The sequence below is a fragment of the Nipponia nippon genome, unplaced genomic scaffold (assembly GCF_047370975.1).
Source record: "Nipponia nippon isolate SJK-2023a ecotype South Korea unplaced genomic scaffold, ASM4737097v1 scaffold_40, whole genome shotgun sequence".
In the NCBI taxonomy this organism is placed as follows: domain Eukaryota; kingdom Metazoa; phylum Chordata; class Aves; order Pelecaniformes; family Threskiornithidae; genus Nipponia; species Nipponia nippon.
The window spans coordinates 776,434-796,524 of NW_028262359.1; the positions used below are offsets into that span (position 1 = coordinate 776,434).

General features: G+C 56.5%; 1 protein-coding gene across 19 annotated transcripts in view; it reads left to right on the forward strand.

Moving 5' to 3' along the window:
• The window catches only part of ATOSB (atos homolog B), a 40,955-nt gene that overhangs the window by 11,699 nt on the left and 9,165 nt on the right, over positions 1 to 20,091 (forward strand). For 3 of the 19 annotated variants that reach the window (XM_087777709.1, XM_087777713.1, XM_087777710.1), the window contains exons 3-5: positions 11,336 to 11,472; positions 11,779 to 11,899; positions 18,234 to 18,382. The exons of 1 other annotated variant lie outside the window; for it this stretch is intronic. The gene's annotated coding sequence lies outside the window, so the exon portion shown is untranslated. Of the gene's footprint in view, positions 1 to 5,073; positions 5,219 to 7,304; positions 7,475 to 7,741; positions 8,515 to 9,669; positions 9,834 to 11,335; positions 11,473 to 11,705; positions 11,914 to 18,233; positions 18,383 to 20,091 lie in introns of those variants that run through there. 15 more of the 19 variants (XM_087777715.1, XM_087777719.1, XM_087777718.1 and 12 more) reach the window with 15 other exon arrangements.

Here is a 20,091-nt window from a genome sequence, read left to right on the forward strand (position 1 = left end):
CAGATGGGAACACCATCCTGAGCAGTGTCACTCTGAAAAAATGGCCGGTGTCCTTTTGGACATCAGGAGCAACCTTAATGCTGCTGCTGCAGAGAGTGCGCTGGGGATTTCAGCAGAGAGATGATGGATCATTGGGACCAAGAGGAAACTTTGACTCGGTGGGTGTTTCTACCTGCATTTGCTAAATTGTGAGAAGACAGTCGAGCCCAGCAGTGCTGTACAGATTGCCTTGTCTGGAAGATGCATAAAGAATAGCTTGCAAGAGCCAACTCTTTGCTCATATTAGACCTGGGGAAAATGCTCTGTGCACTGGGGTTTTCTTGCTGCCATTCAGCAGTGCTGTAGCTGTGCGGAGAGAGCATAGCGTAGACAGGTTAGCAGAGTCACTCGAGTCCTTTCTATACCAGTGTTTGCATTACTGATGAGATTAGCATAGCTGGGCCAGCGGTGGACAAAGAGGGGAACTCTCAAGGACCTCTGTGCTGTGGCTGCCAGCTAAATAAAGCAGTTACGGCATCAAGTAGCAGGTCTGAGCTTTGCTTTCAATTCATCTTCTAGGGGCAGCAATGGCTAAAAATATGAGCAGTTTTTGAGGAACTAGAATATTCTCAGGCTTTTTGTCTGGGTCTGCTCTGCCAAACTCTCTCTCCCCTGGGCTGACAGTCTGGGATCTTGGGGTATTTGCAATGATCTGTCTTGGCCATGTGATAAATCCGGAGAGAGAGAACACAAAAATCGGTGGCATCGGTCTGCTGCCCTGAAAGTGCTCCTCTTGCTGCTGTGCCTGTTCCCTGTAACCAAAGGGCTGTCTCATGGCTGAGATTTGTTGAGGAAACAGACTTACAGCTCCTCTCTTTTCTCCTGTGCAGCTATCTCCCTGGCAGCTCAGTAGGAATGATTTATTATAGATTACAGCTCCGTTTAATTCCGTTTCCCTACAATATCATACTGTTAAGAGTAACGGAGCAAAACGCAGCGGTGCATCCGGAGGAAGGCTGCTATCAGAGGCCGGCCCTGTAGCAGAGGCTGGAAGCAAGGAGGAGCAGTTTACCAGGAAACGCCTGTGTTTGTGTGCTAGTCGCTTTTGGGAAGGAAAAGGCATCTCACACTCCTTGAAAACTTTCTTACTACAGCACTCCAGATGCTGCTGATGGAGCTGCACCAGTGTGAGCAGCAGTGAGAATGTTGCCCTCCAGAGCCTGGGAAAGGTCTGACCAAAGTGGTGGTCTGGAATGAAAAGTCAAATTCTGTCCCTAAGTGAACGTCCTAGTGGTTTTTTTTGGAGTGGGTTTTTTTTGTTTGTTTGTTTGTTTTTTTGGTGGTGTTGTTGGTTTGGTTTCGGCTTTTTTTGCTACCAAAAAGAAAAGGTATTGCTTGTGCAAATCCTTGTGAGGAAAGAGCAGGGAATGTCCTTTGGAGTGAGCCTGCCTGCAGCTCAATACGTCTCAGATGTGTGTTAATAGAGAAATGAAAAGATTGTGCCATAAAGTGATAGGGCATAATGAGTTTAATCTACTGTTATGTTGTTCTGGGAGATAGAGCTGGGGCAAGCATATTGGCAGTAATGTTGTGCTTTGCATGACAATAGCAGCAAATACCACCTGAACAGGCTTCCCTGGGCAGGGGTGAAAGGGTCTGTTTTCAGCGTCCCCAGGAAGGTGGAGTGAGGCAACCAAGAGACCCTCAGCCTGGGGAAAGATGCCAGGAGATTTGCAGATGGGCAGTGCATAGTAGCTGTGCATTTTCTGCGACTTGAGCTCTGCTTTCCCATTCAGTGGCCCAGTTGAACTGGACAATGCTGGGCTCTTAATCTCATGGAGATCTTGAGAAATGCAGAAACTGTAACTTCAATAACATTAGTGAGATATCTGACCTGGTCCTGGGAAGGCTTAATTGGGGAGCAGGGCCCCAAAGGGTTTTTGGAGGGGTGTGGTGAAAACAGAGGCTGAGGGCAGTACCTGGAAACCTGTCAGCTCCTAGAGCTGGACTGGAGAATCCAAGTCTTTACTCAGATGCATGAATCTTTCAAAGTAAAGAATGCAATGATCTGCTTTCAAGGAAACATCCAGTCCGCTACCAGCTTTTTGGGAGCCAGGGCACTCTTCTGATTTATAATGCTGTATCTGGGTTGTTAATTTTTTTTGTTTGTTTTGGTCCTGTGTGGCATTACCTTTCTTTTCTGGGCCACGCTAAGTGACGTGCATCTGGTGCAGAGCCCTGCACATCCCCATCCCCTCTGGTGCCCGCGAGAATGTGGGTCGGTCTGTGGGGCAGATGTAGCCCACGCAGTCCGTAAGTCCACCAGCAGAGCAGGGCCAACTTCTGCTTCAAGAGAGGTGGGAGCAGAGGAGACTTGTAATTCGGATAGCTGCTCAGTGCAGGACTTGTGGGTATCTTTATCTCTCCCCATCGCTGGGGTTTTCAGAGGTGTCGGTACCAACCTTGCCCTGCTGCCCGCGCAGTGGTGGGGGCTGCCCACCCGCTCCCCTTCCCCGGGGCAGGGATGGCACGCCGTGACTCAGTTTCCCTGTGGCCTGGGGAGCAGGGAGGGGCGGAGCGCGGCCAGAAAGGGGCAGAGGGGAAGTTACAGCAGCTGGTAGGAAATGGCATTTTGGGGTGCTGCAAGGTGGCCCTACCCCATCCTGTCTGCAGAGGTGGTGTTTTGGGGTGCAGTGGCACAAGCTTGCTCTGTCTACCATGGAGCTGGTGTTTTGGGGTGCTGCAGGGCAGATCTGTTCCATCCCAGCTGCAGAGCTGCCATTTTTGGGTGCCACAAAGCATCTCTTGCTCCATACTGCCTTCTCCTGTGCCAGGGAGGGCTAGGGCAGGGAGGGCTGGCTGCACCTTCCATCCCCTCTGCATTCCCTTGTGCAGGGCGTATGATTACAGACAGTCCCGTGGCACTGCTTCCTCTAACGTGTGATTTATGGGCTGCTGCTTGGGACGTGGGTCTGAGCTTATCTCAGACAAGGCAAGAATCGGGAGGGCTGTCACTGCGCTCTTGCCTATGTGCAGGCTGCAGAGGTGACGGTATGGCATCCCTCGCTGTCTCTGCTTTGCACCTGGGCATGGTGCGATGGCTGTCCCTGGGGGCAGGAGCAGAGGAGTCCTTGCAGGAGTGACAAGGGGACTGCCCGGTCCCACTTGCTTCCTTCCTCACCCCTATTCCTTCCTTGCGGCCCCAAATCTGCCTGCATGGAGCATGTTTTGTAATAAACCTGCTGAACTGAGGGCAGGCAGAGCAAAACCAGGAGACTATAGACTTGTGAGCCCAGCCCATGCCCATGTCACTGCATCAGTGTGTGGCACAGGGTCCCCACATGCCCATCTTGGTAGTAGTTTGTGCTGCTGATGAGGATGAACAGAGACATCTCCTCCCCCTGCCCCGTTGTGTCTATCCGATGTGTCCTGCAAGCCACCAGCAGATTGTCAGCACAGCTCTTCTGTAGGTGGACGGTAGGTCCAGCTTCCCGTGGATGCTGCAACCTGCCTTGCTTCTGTGAAGCACTCTTTATTTGAGGCAGTGCCCTAAAGGGTTAAGCGGTTGTGGGGTAGGGTTTGTAGCAGGAACAAAGAGGGCTTTTAAGGTCTGTGTTGGGCTAGGAATAGAGGGGATGGATTGAGCCTTTCCCAGTGTGTTGAATTACAAAGGTCGTGGAGACCCTTTTGCTGGGAGGCAGCAGCAGTTGAGGTCCCTGCTGGAAGCAGGGCAGAGAGAAAAGAAATTGTGAGGGTCAGTGAGAGCAACTTCGTGGGGAGCTTTAAGGCCAGAGTGAAAACTGGAACTGTATCCCGAGATGAATGAGTGTTAAACACAAGGCTGAGAGCCAGGAGGCCAGGACTGTAGGCTTTATGCAGGCCTTCTGGCTTGGGATTTTTGGGTGGTTTGGTTTTGGTTTTCCCCCCCATATTACATTTGCAGCTGCCCCCACACATGGCACCTGAATTTTCAGCATTGCTGGTATAAGAAGCACTTGGGCCTCTCCAACCTGCTCTGAGCAGAAGGCTGCAGAGGGTAAAAGGCAATGCCTGCAAGGGAGGATCTCTCCAAAATGCAGAAGAGGAGACAGTCCCGGGTGCCTGCGGACACATTTTGCCTTGACAGAAGAGGGAAGTTGGCTTTTAAATGCCTGCCCAGGCTAAAACTGGATTTTTCATGTGTAGTTAAGCAGGAAAGCCCAAGTCTAGCTGCCTTCCTAGCCCCTTTGCTTCATGTTGTCTGCTCAGGGTGCCCCATAGGGCAGAGCACCAGACAGGCCAGCAAAAGAAGCCAGGGAAGGGATGGATGGCAGAAACCTCTGTTTCCCTTCCCACAGCAAGGTAGAAAGAGGGCACAGCTAGTTTCCATCCTGAGATTCGGACAGTGTAAGCCAGCCAGCCAGCCCACCCAGGACGTGTACGGAGGGCTGCAGGATGTGCTGAGTCAATAGGAGCATCCCCTTGCCACCGGCGGGGGGCTGATCAGGGCCGCCGAGACAATAGGGGTCTCCAGCTTGCAGGAGGGGTGAGTGCCAGCTGCGAACCACACAGTGGGATTTCCAATTTTAGCAAACTTGGATTGGTGTTACCGACCAGAAAAGGCGGTTTAGTCCTTAAAACTTTCAGGCTGGGTTAGCAGGCACTTGGCCATTCAGCTTCACCCCCTGGCACAGGCATGCCCCCCATCTAAGCTTTCATTTAAAGAAATTCCACATCTGGTCTTTATGTTGGATCAGATGACCTTGGATGTGACTTTTGGAACAAAAAGCTGCTGCTTTCTTGGTCTCTGTGTAGGTGAAGAGAGCTGGTCCCAGGGAATACTCCATGAGGGTCACTACAGCCACCACCTAAGTGGTGCAACCGGGAGGCTGCTCTACTTTCTCAAGGGAAGGGAGTACTGCTGCTCTACTTTTTCTCCCGTGAAGGGAGAACTGTAGGGAGATCAGAGCTGCTGTGAGAAGGAGAACCCAGAAATGAAAGGCTCAGTTCGGGGCTCCTGGAAGTGCTAATGTCCTCTGTTCACCTTGGTAGGTGGCCTGTTCTCAGAGTCGTGCTCTGTGTGTCTGTCCTTGTAACCAGTGACTGTTTCAGCAGAAGCACCAACTTTGTGTACTTCTTGCTGCTCAGCATCCACATTGAGAAAGCCTGAACTTCTCCACCTGTCATTGCCCCAAATCCTCTCTTCTCATCCCGCCCTCTGGCATCGCCTGTGCTGCAGAAGCAAGCCGCTGACATAAAGGTGGGTGAACAAACTGGCACCCCTCTGCTGACAGTTCCCAGCTTGCTGAGCTGAAACGTGCTATTTGAAGGCAGCAAGGTCTTGTCACTGTGCTTTGGAGGGACACTCTGCCACTCTTCTTAGCCACCTGGGCTGCAGAAGGGGAACACAAGGCAGGTGCAAGGGATCCCCTTGGCGTGGTCACAAGCAAGAGCAGCTTGGCTGTCTCCTCTCTGCTCTTCCCCTGCCAGCCTGGCTGGAGGGGGTGTTGCAGATGGGGTGTTAGCCCTCTGTTACAGCCCTCTGTTACACAAATGGGGGGCTGTCAGGGAATCGTTATGGTCTGGCTCAAATCGGAGCAGTCCCCGGCTGCTCTAACTGGTTGTGAGGCATATGCCTTGGCTTCCCCTCTGCCTGGGGGCTACGGCAGGGAGCTGTTCTTGCCTAAGAGCTCGTGTAGGTTGTAGCTGCTCTCTCAGGGCTCCCAGAGCTTGTAAGGAAACTCATGTTTTCAGTGGTGACAGGCTGATTTAAGCACGTGCCTTTAAGTTGCTGGGCCTGTCCTGCTGCTGGCTGCTGAGTTTTGCTCAGGTGCTTGCCCAGCGCTGTGACCTCGGTGACACCGTGACCACGGTGTTGGCTCTGCCTCTGGCCTCGCTGATGAGACGCGTTGAGCACTATGGATCTCCCTCCCTGCTTCCCTGGAAGGGACCCTGGCGACTGGAGCATCCTGATGAGAGGAGGGGTGGCACGCAGGGCAAGCTGCTGGTGCCCGTGGGACCCTGTGTGACAAAGAAAACTTGGTTTTCTTTGCCCTGAGAAGGGAGAAAGGCTCTTGTGTGTACATGGTGAGAATCAGGAGTGTAAAAATCTGGGGAGAACCAGCAGCTCTGACATACAGTCCTGAGTTTTGGCAGAAAATCATTCTTTGTCCCTATTAAATCCGTGACATCCCAGCCCAGAACATTGTCCCTCTCTCCCCAGCCAAAGGATGGTTTAGTCTGGCCTTAATTCCAGGGTGGCAGGGCCTCCTGACCCAGCTGGGCTGTGTGACCCTGCTGGAGACGTGATGCTTGACCGACTTGTTCTATTGCAGCACCAGCAAGTCTTGTCCTGAGCAACCTGCCTGTGGCTGTGGGCAAGATGCTGCAGCTGGCCAAGCGCTCCTCGGTGGAAGGGGCCAGAGCCCCTTGTCAGCGTGACTCTGACCCGTGGGATGTGGAGTGGAAAGAGTGAAAGAGCCAGTAATTTTCTCCTGTAGTCAATGGGAAATGGATCCTCCAGCTACGACAGGCAGAGGCGCAGGTCCGTGACCGGCTGTGCTGCACAGACCGGCGTCTTCCGCGTGCGCCGGCGCTCTCGTGTGCTCCTTGACGCAGATGGATGTGCTCTGGTACGCAGAGCCGCTCGCCGGCTGGGAGGTGTGTACCGCAGCTCTCGCTGAGCTCCGGCACAGCTGCGATGTGCGGTCTTACTCTTGTCGCCTCTCTCTGCTCTGGTCCGCCCCGAGAAGGAGGCTGAGGTTAGCCGGAGGGCCCTCGGAAGGGTGATGCTGGGGGAGAGGTGAAGGGAAAGGCGAAGCCTGTTTGAGGTTCACCCCTTAGCATTAGGGGCATTGCTAGCCAGAGAAGCAGCCTGCAGAGGACATCTGTGCGTAGCATTGTGTGCGGGCCTTGTAGGTCCAGATTTAGGAACTGGCCAAGCCTGTGGGCCCTGCATGGGCAGTGGCACTAGCTGATGCTGCGTGCTTAGAAGAAATCCCTTTCTGCCTCCCAGGACGCTCTTCACCCTGGAGAGTCAAACTGGGAAGGGGCACAGCCTGGGAAGGGTATATTTGGCTGTACCCAAAGGCAGGTTAGTTGGCAGACCACTTGCCTGTGGATCTGAGCTGCGGCAGTGCTGGGTAACCCTCCCACAGCCAGCGGTGGGGTCAGGCTGCCAGAGGGCTGATAAAGCGAACGGGTTTGCCTGGAAGGCAGCCTTGGAGCCCGGAGGAAGCCCTCCCCCAGCATCGCTCCTTATCTCGGCAGCGCTGGCACACAGCAGTGCTCCCGGCCTGCCTTTCCGCCCCGTCTCCCTGCCATGGACTTGAGCCAGCGGCGTCATTTCTGCCTCTCCTGCCGCTGGGTGCTGCGGGAGCCGAGGGCTCTGGCACAGCCCTGCTTGGCTCCCTGTCCGGTTTGCTGCCTTGCAGAGTTTGTGCCATTGCCCCGACAACTGCGGCTGGGTTGCACAGACACACGCGTGTGTGTGTGCACGGGGCTGTGGCAGAAATGGGTGAGTCAGGCAGGAGGAGGGGGTGAATCACAGGGGAATGAGTCAGCGGGAAGCAGAGGGCAGGTGCTCTCCCAGGGCTGGGCTTTAAGGGAGCCCAAGGGCCTGGCAGCCCATGCCGGGTCCCTCGGGGGATGGGATGAGAGTGCCGGAGGAGAGCTGGGAAAGCCGCAGGGCTTAGCAGGTGGAAGCAGTGCCTGTGGCTTGGGAATGGGCCTGGATCCAGCTCAGCCACGTGCCGAAGCCATACTCTGCCCGTGTCTCCTCCAGCCGTGGGTACGTTGCTCTACTGGAGGGGCCTGGGGCATCCTCGGTGCCAAGGCTTTCCCAGGAGGGACCAAAGACGAGCGCCGCAAGGGAGCAGTGCAGTGACCAGGTATCCCAGCCTCCGGTGCATGGGGTGGATCCCTGTCCCCATGCAGGCAGCCCTGGGCAAGCTGAGCAGGTCTCTTTCAGGGTCAGATCCTGCCCGGTAACCTTCCCATCTGCTCTGAGAGAGCGGGAAGAGGATGGAAAAATGAATGATCCCTGCTGGAGCAGAGGTGGATAAACAGATAGCTCTGGATTGAGTGGACGCAGCGTGGGGGGAGACCTGGGATGGGGATGGTGCGCGGCAGATCTGGGGGCATGGTTGGTTGTTGGCTCTGACATCCTTTGCGTGACCTGGGCTCTGCTGTAGACCCTGGGGGGTCCAGGGGGGGTCGTGGATGGCTGCTTCCCGCATCCACAGACCTGCTTTGGGCTGTCGAGTCTCCATCTAGCCCAGCTGGTCTCTGCTGAGTTTGACTCCTGGAGGTCCTGCTCCTCACTCCTGAGGGCAGGTCCCCGTGGGTGTGATGGAGGTAGGCCTGCTATCAGTGCCACAGCGGTGAAGCCAAAGGTCTCTGTATTTAGGGCCAAACTTCTTGGAGCAGGTACTTGGGACTCCCAGCTCGGGATAGCCTAGGTGTTTTGCCACAGGCACTGACACAGGTACTTGCTTCCAAGCAGAACAAGGATCTAATACTTGAATGAAAACAACGCCCACTGGTCTCAGTGTTGAGGTGAGTCTCTTTTTCCAATACCTTCAAGGTGTGCAGGTGTCTGCTGCTCAAGGCTGGCCGCCAGTACCTCTTGTCCTCCCTGTTGGCACCCTTGGCTGGGCAGGATTGAGACTAATGGCCTCCAGCACTCTCCAGAGATGCCCTGGAGCTCTGGTCCCACTGTGGGGCTGCTGGTGTGCTGCAGCACATCGGGGGCAGAGGCTGAGAGCGGTGGGTTTGTGCAGCCTGGGAAAGGGAAGGCAGTGAAGGGGGCTCTCACCGCTGCCGGCAGCTGTGGTTTTGGAGAGAAACTGTAGGCAGGCTCTCCTGGGAAGTACCCAGGGACAGGATGAGAAGCAATGGCACCCAAGGGAAATTCCAATTAGATATTAGGAAAAATATTTCCCCACAAGGACAGTTAGACTCTGGAGCACGGCCCAGAGAAGGGGGGCAGTCTCCACATTTGGAGACCTTCAGCCCTTCGCAGGGGCAAGCCCTGAGCAACCTGCTCGACGTTGGCCCTGCTGTGAGCAGGATTGGACCGAAACCGCCGGAGGTCCCTTCCCATCATCATTCCCCAGTTCTTCACCTCTCGGGGTGCTTGACAATGGCAGCAGCTTGTGGCCTGTTGGACTGACAGGCTTGTAGGCAAATGGAGGGCTCAGGGGGTTGTTCTGTCCACCCCCTTGTCCTGGCTTGGTTCACTGCATCCGTATGGTATTAGCAGTGCTGGGGGATGGAGACACTGCCTTAACAGCATTGCCTAGCTCATTGCTTTGCCCCCACCTATCTTAGCCATCTCTCCAGAGGTCCACATTATTCCCTCCCTGCACGAACACAAAAAGCTGGTCGGCAGTAAAGCACGGGATGGTAGACCATCCGCCCTGCTCTGCTGGCAGTGCAGAGCTGTGGTCTGTAGCAGGCTGCTGGCGTTGTTGGGGGGCTGGGGAGGACGCTGGCCCCCAGCCCTTCTGCTGGAAGGGCTCCAGGTTTGTCTTCCCCATGGTGCCTGTCCCAGAGACAGTGGCGATTGTGGGGGAGGTCACCAGTAGCCTTTTTAAAGGCTCCAGCTGCCTGACCGTCCCAAGCAGATAGGGAGCAGATGGAGGCTGAGATGAGCCCAAAGAACTGTCTGGAAAGAATTACTTACTCCAGTATTTTCTGTTTCTTTGCCAGCCTGTTATTCTTATGGCTGTTCTTTTCCTGATCCTGTACTTCTGCAAGGCTGGCAGCTGGCAGCCTTATCAGCCTTGTCTTCAGAAACAACTTTGCTCTGCGATTTATTGTGTATCCGAGCTTTGACCCTGGTGCCTGATGCTGCAGAAGCCCGTGTATGGTGTGTAAGTGCTCAAAGGGTGTTTAGTGTTTTCCCCATCCCGTCTGTAAGAGTAATGAACTCTGGTTCATTAAGGGGGCAAAGACAACTGGGTCCAAAACTGGGTCCAAAACACCTTCAACCCTGCTAGCAGCCGTGCCGCTGGGGACACAGATGTCCCCCAGGACCTGACCCTCCTAGGGAGACAGAGCCATAAGAGACCCAAGAACTCCCCACGGACTACCAGGAACCAGTTCGTCCTGGGCAAAGGGGGCTGCATGTAGCAATGGCGTCGGGGCAGAGCTGGCCTGCAGTGGTAGCTATGTCTGCCTCCCCGTCTGGCAGAGGCTGGGAGGATGTACAGGCTCCCCGTGCTTTTATATGCATTTTCAAGATCTAGGACATTCCCATGAGCCTGTGTTAGTCTCCAGATCCCTTCTCAAGTTGCTCCTCTCAGCCTTTCCCTTGGGCTTGTTGATGCTGGGCTCCCATCTTCCTCAGAGCCCAGTGTGCTCTCCCTTCCTTGTCAGCCTGCTCGTTACTCAGTACCGCTCTGGGCACTCTTGTGTTACTTGGGTATCCCTGTTACAACACCCGCACGCATCGAGAGCAGCAAGGTCTCGTGGTCTGAGCCAAGAGGCCTCTGGGGTCCGTGCCCAGCTGTACGGGACAGACTGGTTCCTAGTAGACCATGGAGAGCTCTCAGGTCTTTCGTGGGCTCTGTCTCCCTCGGAGGGTCAGGTCTCGGGGGAAATCTGTGTCCCCAGCGGCACAGCTGCTACCAGGGTTGAAGGTGTTTTGAATCCAGTTGCCATAGTTCAGCTGGTATCTGAGGTCTCTGAGCTTTGTGTGTTCCCACAGAAGCAGCACAGCAAAACACAGGGTGCAACAGTGGCAGCAAGCAGAGTTTGCCTGGGGGCCTTTGCGTCTTGCAGAGACTGACGTGGGGGCTCATGTCCTGCAGATGAGGGTTGTCTGGGGATGCAGCTGCGTCTTGAGCCCATCCCTGTTCACTATCACTTCTGTGAGGACGGAGGATGCTGATATCCCGGTGCCCCAGTGCCGTGTAGTCCCTGCAGGCTGCACCTGCCAGATAGCCCCAAGGGCAGGTCCTCTCTGGCCTCCTCCTGATGTGAAGCACCAGTTCAGCCTTGGCTTCCTCCATCTCCATGCAACATCCAGGTGCCAGGTGGATTCCCCCTTCCATCCCAAGGGCATCCCCGGCCATGTGCATTGCTCAGAGCCCTGGCAGCCCTGCAGGAGCCCGGTCCTGCTAGAGGGAGTAGTGGATGGGCTCTGCTGGGAGGGCAGAGGACTCTGCTGTCGATGGGACCCACAGGTGGTTTGGGGTGCGTGGACCAGGTTTGCCAGTTTCACGGGGTGAAATAGGAGCTGGGCTGTGCCTCCTGCTGCCCTGCGTATTGGTATGCCTGCAGTTGGACATGCCAGTCCCTCCTACCCCCACTTTCTTTTCTCTGACAAAGCACAGGACGTTGAATTCATGGTGGAAATCCTCCTTCCTTGCAGTAGCCCTGGATGTGTCCAGCTCGTTGCAATCAAAGATGGACAAAGCCTCACCCTTACGGCCCGAATCCCTGCCCAGCTTGTGCCACCGCTCTGGCCTGCGATAGACTTGAGACTTTCTAAATCGCTGCTGGAAAGGGGTGAGTTGGGTGGGTGTGCATAGCCATATATGTGTGTGTGTGTGGTATCTCCTCCCCCTGTGCCATGTAGATGTCTAGCACGGGGAGTGGAAAAGATGCTGAATGTCCCCACAGCTGCTGCAGCCTTATCTGCAGGCTGCAGCTTGGTAACACCCAGCCGGAGGCCTGCGTGCCTGTGCCCAAGCACCTCCCTTGGAGGGCTCTTACGGTAAAAGGAAGTGTATCGCAAGAGCATTGCGGTGGGGACGGGCAGTTCCCACGGGGTAAACGCTGCATGCACAATCCTTGCTGCTCTCCCCACCACAGGTACTTCGCCTGCTCCCGCTTCCCACACATAGCTTTGATGCCGGTGTTGTGAGCTGCTTGGGGTGATGCAGCATCCCTGGGACCTTCTTCGCCGCTCTGCAGTGCCCTGGTGATCATTCAGGTGTGCGGGGAAAGGTGACGTTGCTGTGGCTGTCCCAGATGGGTGTTGGGGACTCGTCAGCGGTGTGTGTGCGAGCAGGCTCGGGCTGGCAGGGCTGTAGGTGCATGACAGCTGGGGACGGGGAGAGACTGGTGTAAGTTTCTATAGATACATTAGCAACAAAAGGAGGGCTGAGGAGAATCTCCATCCTTTATTGGATGTGGGGGGACACATAGTGACAAAGGATGAGGAAAGGGCTGAGGTACTTAATGCCTTCTTTGCCTCCGTCTTTAATAGTCAGACAGTTGTTTTCTGGGTACCCAGCCCCCTGAGCTGGAAGACAGGGATGGGGAGCAGAATGAAGCCCCTGTAATTGAAGGGGAAATGCTTAGTGACCTGCTACACCACGTAGACATACAGAATTCTATGGGGCCGGATGGGATCCACCCAAGGGTACTGAGGGAGCTGGCGGAGGTGCTCACCAAGCCACTTCCCATCATTTATCAGCAGTCCTGGTCAACCGCGGAGGTCCCAGTTGACTAGAGCTTAGCAAATGTGACGCCCATCTACAGGAAGGGTTGGAAGGAGGATCCGGGGAACTGCAGGCCTGTCAGCCTGACCTTGGTGCTGGGGAAGGTCATGGAGCAGATCATCTTGAGTGCCATCATGTGGCACGTGCAGGACAACTAACGGATCGGGCCCAGTCAGCATGGGTTTATGAAAGGCAGGTCCAGCTTGACCAACCTGATCTCCTTCTGTGACAAGGTGACCTGCTTGGTGGATGAGGGGGAGGCTGTGGATGTTGTCTACCTGGGCTTTAGTAAAGTCTTTGACACCATTTCCCACACCATTCTCCTGGAGAAACTGGATGCTCATGGCTTGGACAGGCATAGTCTTTGCTGGGTAAAAAACTGGCTGGACGGCCAGGCCGAAAGAGTTGTGGTGAATGGAGTCAAATCCAGTTGGCGGCCGGTCACGAGTGGTGTTCCCCAGGACTCAGTACTGGGGCTGGTCCTGTTCAATATCTTCACTGATGATCTGGATGAGGGGATCGAGGGCACCCTCAGTAAGTTTGCAGACAACACCAAGTTGGGTGGAAGTGTCGATCTGCTGGAGGGTAGGAAGGCCCTGCAGAGGGACCTGGACAGGCTGGATCGTTGGGCCAAGGCCAACTGTATGAGGTTCAACAAGGCTCAGTGCTGGGTCCTGCACTTGGGTCACAACAACCCCATGCAACACTACAGGCTTGGGGAGGAGTGGATGGAGAGCTGCCTGGCAGAAAAGGACCTGGGTGTGTTGGTCGACAGCCAGCTGAACATGAGCCAGCAGTGTGCTCAGGTGGCCAAGAGGGCCAATGGCATCCTGGCCTGTATCAGGAGTAGTGTGGCCAGCAGGACTTGGGAAGTGAACGTCCCCCTGTACTTGGCACTGGTGAGGCCGCACCTCGAGTCCTGTGTTCAGTTTTGGGCCCCTCACTACAAGAAGGACATCGAGGTGCTGGAGCGTGTCCAGAGAAGGGCAACGAAGTTGGTGAAGGGTCTGGAGCACAAGTCTTATGAGGAGCGGCTGAGGGAGCTGGGATTGTTCAGCCTGGAGAAGAGGATGCTGAGGGGAGACCTTATCGCTCTTTACAACTACCTGAAAGGAGGCTGTAGCGAGGTGGGGGTTGGTCTCTTCTCCCAAGTAACAAGCGATGGGACGAGAGGAAACGGCCTCAAGCTGCGCCAGGGGAGGTTTAGGTTGGATATTTGGTAAAATTTCATCACTGAGAGGGAAGTCAGGCACTGGAACAGGCTGCCCAGGGAAGTGGTTGAGTCCCCATCCCTGAAAGTATTTAAAAGACATAAAATGATAGAATCGTTTAGGTTGGAAAAGACCTTTAAGATCATCAAGTCCAACCGTTAACGTAGCACTGCCAAGTCCACCACGAAACCATGTCCCTAAGCACCACGCCTCCATGTCTTTTAAATACCTCTTGTTACGGCACAAGCTGCAGTGATCAGGAGGCAACAGAGCACGGGTAAAGAGCTGGGTACATTGGCAATATGCATGGGGGTGCATGTAAACAGGGCAGCATCTGATGGTGGAGGAGGACGGGGCTGGGGTGGGAGTGAAGAGGAGCACGCTTATGGGGATGCAGAGCCTGGCTGTCGCGTGAAGGATGTGGGGAAGGTGAAGGGTTTTGCATCTGGGATCAGGCAGTGTGGATGGCTGCGGGGTATCAGGGTACAGAAGGAGCTGGCTCAGTAAGGAGGCTGCAGCTGTATGCGGGGTGGCTAAAGGGAAAAGAGTGCAGACAGCAGAGGTGGGAGCAAAAGGGGTCCCATCACCCACGGACTGCCGTGCTGTCTTCTCCCACCTCAGAAAGCATCACCCCGCCCCGGGGCTCCCTGTCAAGGAGTCGTGTTTCTGTACCCTGGTTGTAGCGATGGAGAGCGGGCTGAGCTGTTCATGCCACACGGTTAGATCACACTTTCCACAGTGCACGGCCTGGGACGGGGGGCTGATGGGATGGGAGTTACCAGTAAGTGATTGCCTTTCCATTGGGGTTGAGTTAAATGGGTTGGGATAGGGGTTCCCAGGGCTTCTGATGCAGACACCAACCCCAGGGCATCATTCTTCCTCTTGGGACGTCAGATAAAAAGGATTGTTAATGCTAACATTTGTGCATCACTTAGTATGGTGAGGGTGTAATCCTGCTTGGACCTGGGGGATGCCTCCCTTGGACAAATGTTCGTATTGAACTTGAAACATGGCAGTGCATTGATGCCCTGGTCACGGCCAAAGACCCTAGGTGTCATGCAAGCACAGAGCAGAAGTGGTCCCTGCCCCTCTGCCAGGCCCCATTTGCCTTCTTGTGGCCATCCTGCGACCGGCTGCACAGGCACATGACTTTGTAATCACCCATGGTGGAAAATTTTCCATCGGTTGCGGTTGGCACCGAGGTCTGGAGTGGAACAGCCAGTCTGCATGGTCATCCAGTGGCCGAGGTCCCCGTCCTTTGGGTCATGCCCCTGGAGAGGGACAGGAGGACTGGAAGGGAGCTGGCCAACATGTCCCTGTACCTGGGAGGCCAGGGGCTTGCTTTTGCTGCGGGCACTTCCTTTGTTGCCCCAGGGTGACTGCCAAGGCTGCTGTGCCGCTGCAAGGTCAACGCTGCCGGGCTCTGCAGATTGCCCTGGTGGCAAAACTCGCAGGCACAGCGCTGGCTGCGCCTTCCCCCGGGAAGCAGTGGCGCGCAGCAGCTACCCCGAGGTGAAAAGACGCAGCTTTTTACGAAGCAGAGCCAGCCCGGAGGAATTTTCCCCTTGTGGCCAGCTGTTGTCCTGGGCCTGGCTTGCGTCCTCCAGCACTTCCCAGCCGGCGCTGCCTCAGGGAGGGGAGCGGGGGCTGGCCCACCCTCAGGACTCCCTGCGCCAGGCGAGTGGGTGCCACCTCGGGCTCGCGGGGGTGAGTAGCCACGGTGGAGCCCAGCAGCATCTTGCTGCCTCTGCAGGGATCCTCTTGGGCAGCGGAGAGTTTTCCCCACCCCCAGCTCTGCCGCTGCGTCTTTGTTTTCTGGCAGAAGCCTCCGTGCCTTTTCATTGCCGTTGAGGCGCCGAGCAGGAGCCTACATGTGCCGTGTGTGCATCTCGCCGGGAACGTGATGCGGGCTGGCAAGCCTGCTGGGCCAGGCATCTCCTTCGTGGGGCTGTGGAGGCCAGCTGGCAGCTTCGTGGGTCTCCTTTCCTTGGGCCGTTCCTCCGGTCGAGCAGGGCTTCGAGGCCGCTGGTTTCCTCCGCGAAACCCTCTTTCGCATTGGCAGCGTTTCTGCACCTTGCCACAAGTGGAGTAAGTTGGATGGGAAGGGGCCGGTCCTCAGCTCTGCTCCACTGGGGGCTTGGGCTCTCCGCTGCGGTCCTCCCTCGCCCTCGCTCCCGCTGAGAAGGCACCTGAGATTAGAGCAGCGCCAGGGGCTGCGGAGCCGGATACGGTGGTGGCTGAGGATTGCTTGTGCTGCGCCTGCCTCTCGGTGTATTTGATCTCTCGACTTCCAGCGGGGACTGAATTCCTGTGCTGGATTCTGGGCTCGGCTCTTGTGAAAGGATCCAATTATTTCAGAGCTTTGAGCATCTCCATTTGCTGCCCATATTTGCGGCACCCGGGTCTGCGCTGGCTGGAATTCCAAGTGATTAACGTGGCTGTGACATCCCTCCTAGGGGTGTTATCTTTGCTCGCTGTCCCCCACCGCCCCCCTCTTCTTCCTCCTCCGGCAGTGAGCGAACGAGACAGGCAGGCAGAGACAAAGGTCTGTCCTCAACCTGGGCTGTCCTCCCCGTGAGCGGCTGCTGCATGGGATTTCCCTGCCCTGCCTGCTGCAGGTTTCCTGGGCTCCCGGTCGAAGGCTGGCGCTGGGCGGCCGTGGGCTGTATCGCTGAGGTTTGAGCCTGCTGGTGCTGGGTGGGCAGGGGGTGCTGCTGGCTTTGGAGAGCTGCCCAATTGTCCTGATGGATTTTAGGCTGCTTTTCGTTCTTTGACTGTGCTTTCCTGGGGAGAGGGGCAGCCGTGCATGGAGGGGAGGCTGGCGGGGGCAGTTGTACGTGGGGGAAAGCCGTACACAGGTGGCTGTTGGATAGTAGGATCTGCCTGCAGACCCTGCGAGCCCCCCTTCCCAGCCGCAGGCTATTGTCAGCGTCGCTGCCTGCACGCGAGGCACCCGGGCAAGGTGTGCGGAGGCGATCCGTGACAAGATGTGGGGCATCGGAGGGAGCAGGGGTAAGCCCCCGGGCCAGGAGCTCCCAGGAGAGGTTTCGTTGTGTTATCCTGGCTCGGCCGAGCGGAAGGGCTCAGTCCCTGCGGCACCTGTGCGCGGGGCTGGGGAGGCACCGCACGTCGCTGGGCAGACCTCAGCCCCTCAGGAGCCTGCTGCAGCCTGGAGCCCCAGCAAGGCACCCTGTGGAGAGGGCTGCTCTGTCCCCAGGGGCATCTGCACCCTGTCAGTGTCCCCTCCCACAGGATGGATGGAAGGGCAGCAGCAGCACCTCACGAACATGGTTGCTGTGGGGCAGTGGGAGATGTCGGGTCTGTCTCTGTAGAAGCTGTCTCTGTTGGTTTCTAGGAGCTTGCACTCCTGACGTGGGCACTGCCTCTTGCCCCATCCTTCCCCTCTGGGCTTGGGCTTCCTCCCTGTTATCTGCACAGGGGCCAGCACTGAGCGAGGCTCTGCGGCTGCATAAATCTGGCACAGCAGGAGGCCTCCTGAGGACCCCTGAGAGCAGCACTTGCCCTTGTGGAGGGGCAGGGATGCCCCCTCCCTCTCCATCCTTCCTCCCTCCCTCTCTCTTGTTTCCACCAAGTGTGAGCTCCTTCCTCCCCAACCTGAATCCCAGGGGAGTGCCAGAGCCACGTCCACACCGGTCGTCTTTCCCTGCAGGCACAGTTTGTCCCTCTAGCATCTCTCTAACCATCTTCTCTCCAGGATTGCCACCTCTCCTATGGATGGTGCTGGAGGTGGTCCCCAGCCTCACATGTCTGTCTCTGTCCTGATGGTGATATGCCTGATCTGTCAGGCTGTGGAGAAACCCTTCTCTGGTGGCAGCATTGCTGCTGGTGCTGCTGTCCTTCGGGGTTGTGATGGAAACTTTCTGCCTGCTGGTGCTTCTTAAGCTCTGTTCTTAGCCTGTGCCAGGGAGCTTCTGGGTTTGCACTTCCACTGACTGGATTTCCTTCCTTCTGCTTGGGTTCAGATAGGACCGATGGAGCTGTGGCTTATCCTCCAGGCAGTCTGTTTCCAGCAGTTTCTGTTGCCTCTTCTCTTGCCTTGTGCTATGCTTATATCGAGGATGATTACTTGCCCTCTAGTAATGACAGCTCCTCTCTTTCCTCGCTGCATGGTTCCTGCTTCACCCTCAGTGAGGCTGCGAAGGAGACCTTAGCCTCTTCCTAGGAGAGGGAGCAGGAGGGAGGAAGGCAGCAAAAGCCAGTTTGGGGTTGGTTTGGGGTTTTTTGTGGTCTAAATAGTGCAAGAACCCTTCTCAGCCCAGCCAGCCCCTGGGCATGGCACTCTGTCCCAGGCAGTAATGCCAACACCAAAGCCTCTTGTCCACCAGCCGTGTGTCCCCGTGACTGGCTGGCAGTGCTGCTCTGGGAAACCGCATGGATCCCCAAGTGAGCATGGCCCCTTTGGGCACAGCTCTTGCTCTCTCCCTTGCACCAGTGCTGTGCTGCCAGCCCTGCCAGGCTCCCCTTTCCAAGGGCTCTGCCGGTCCTGCCCTGTGACAGATGCCTCCCTGGCTGGCAGACCTGCCCCTGCACCCGTCCCGCGTCCTTTCTGACCGGTACAGTACAGTTAAAACAGCAACAGATCCTTTTGCAGGCTGCAGCCCGGCATGTGGTACAGCTGCTGCATCGCCCAGCCAGGGACCCTTCCTCACCCGCCATCCTGCTCTGTTACCACCAGACTGAGACCACGGTCTGTTAATCCTGGGTCCCCCCTGGATGTGCTAATAGGAATGAAACCAGCAGGTAAGCCAAGTCCCCAACCCCCTCCACCCCTCCAGCCTGGCTGTGTCATCCCATCAGGGTCTGGTGGCTCGGTGTCCCCGGGGAATGCAGTGCCTCTGCCCCAGTGCCTGGGAGACGCTCCCTCCCTGCAGGTCCTTTGGCACTGGGTATTTCATCGCTGTTGAAGCATAGTGCCCTTCCCCAGACCTCACCGGGCTAGAGGAAGAAAAGCAAGCTGTGCCTGGCATAGCTCTGGACCCAGGTGCTTGGAGACCCTGGGAAAAGCACAGGTCCCCTCCTGTCCTCTGAGCATCAGGGGAGGCCTGGGAGCTTGGCAGGAGCAGGGCAGAGAGCAGGAGGAGCTCTTGCTGGGCTTCACCCAACAGGCAAAGCCCTTCAAGTCCTGTCTTAGAGTCAGAGCACCAGCACGGGCTGAAACACCAGCAAAATCACCATCACTTGGGCTTAGGAGGGGCCAAACTCTTGGCTTGGGCACATGGAGCCCCACGTGCTGCATCCAGGGAATGGTACTTGTGCTGCTCGGCTGAGCTGGTGAGGACCTGGACCTGTCCCATCCAGGCGGCCAGAAGCAGGGCCCTGGAGACGCCTGGCTCAAGGGGAGGAGAAGGGAGAGGTGACCAGGTGCCATCTCCCCGTCCCTGCTTCAGGTGCGGGAGTCGCTGGTCCCTGTGCTGCTCTCTGGCTCTTGGTGGGTGCTGTAAGAGGCTGAGCCCTGCTGCGAACTGTCTGGGCTCTCAGCAGGGAGGAGCTGCCCTGGGAGGCAGAGCTAAACACAGCCAAGAAAAACCCCAAAGACTAGGGGAAGGGGAACAAGAGCCTCCCTTGGCCACAGTGCCTGGCAGGAGGGTGAGGAGCAGTGCTGTGCTCCAGCTGCTCCCCATCCCAGGCTGCCAGGTGCAGCCCTCCACGGGGATGTACAAGGAGGTCCCAAGGTGTACTTGAAGACGTTTTTGGGGTGGGCTGGGGAATTCTGGCATTTCCCACCACGGTGCTTTGGGAAACAGTGTTTGGGCTGGCAAAACGTGGTGCAGCCCCTTGTGCTCGGTGTGTGCACTACTGGCTAGTGCTGGCATCACCTGGTGACTGGTGTTGAGGTTTGTGGGATGGGTTTGTGGTGTCAGCATGTCAGCCTCTCCCGATGGACTCCCTGCCCCGAAAGGCAGCTGCTGCTGGGGAGCAAAGGGCTGTGACTGCAGACGGACATGGGAAGGAGAAAGAAAGGATGAAGTTAACTGTGTATTTGTCCCGGCACGGACACACGCAGGAAGGATGTGGCTTTCTCCCACCATGCCATGGTGACTCTTGCCGCCGGTTGCTGATTTTGCTTCCCAGCGGTTGACTGTACCATGCAAGTCATGGTACAAATCTCCCCCAGGGATGGAGGAGGGAAGCGGCAACCTTCCAGGCAGGCAGAGCACAGCATGTTACCACCTTGGCGTCCGCCTACAGCTGCGGGCATTCACTTGCTTTTTCTACCTGGCTTGGTGCAGTCCCCATGTGGGGTGCCAAGAGGAGCTAATCTTTACAAAGAGCTTTTGTTGATGTTTTGGACCAGAGGTTTGTTATGCTACAGCGTTGATTTGCCCTGCTGCAAGTGCTCCTTGGCAGCTGGTGTATTGTATCTGTGTTCTGGCTGGTCGCTGGCAGTGCTCTTCCCCAGCACTGCTGGCAGTGGCTTTTGGGCTGGCCAGCTCTCAGAGACTGGCCAT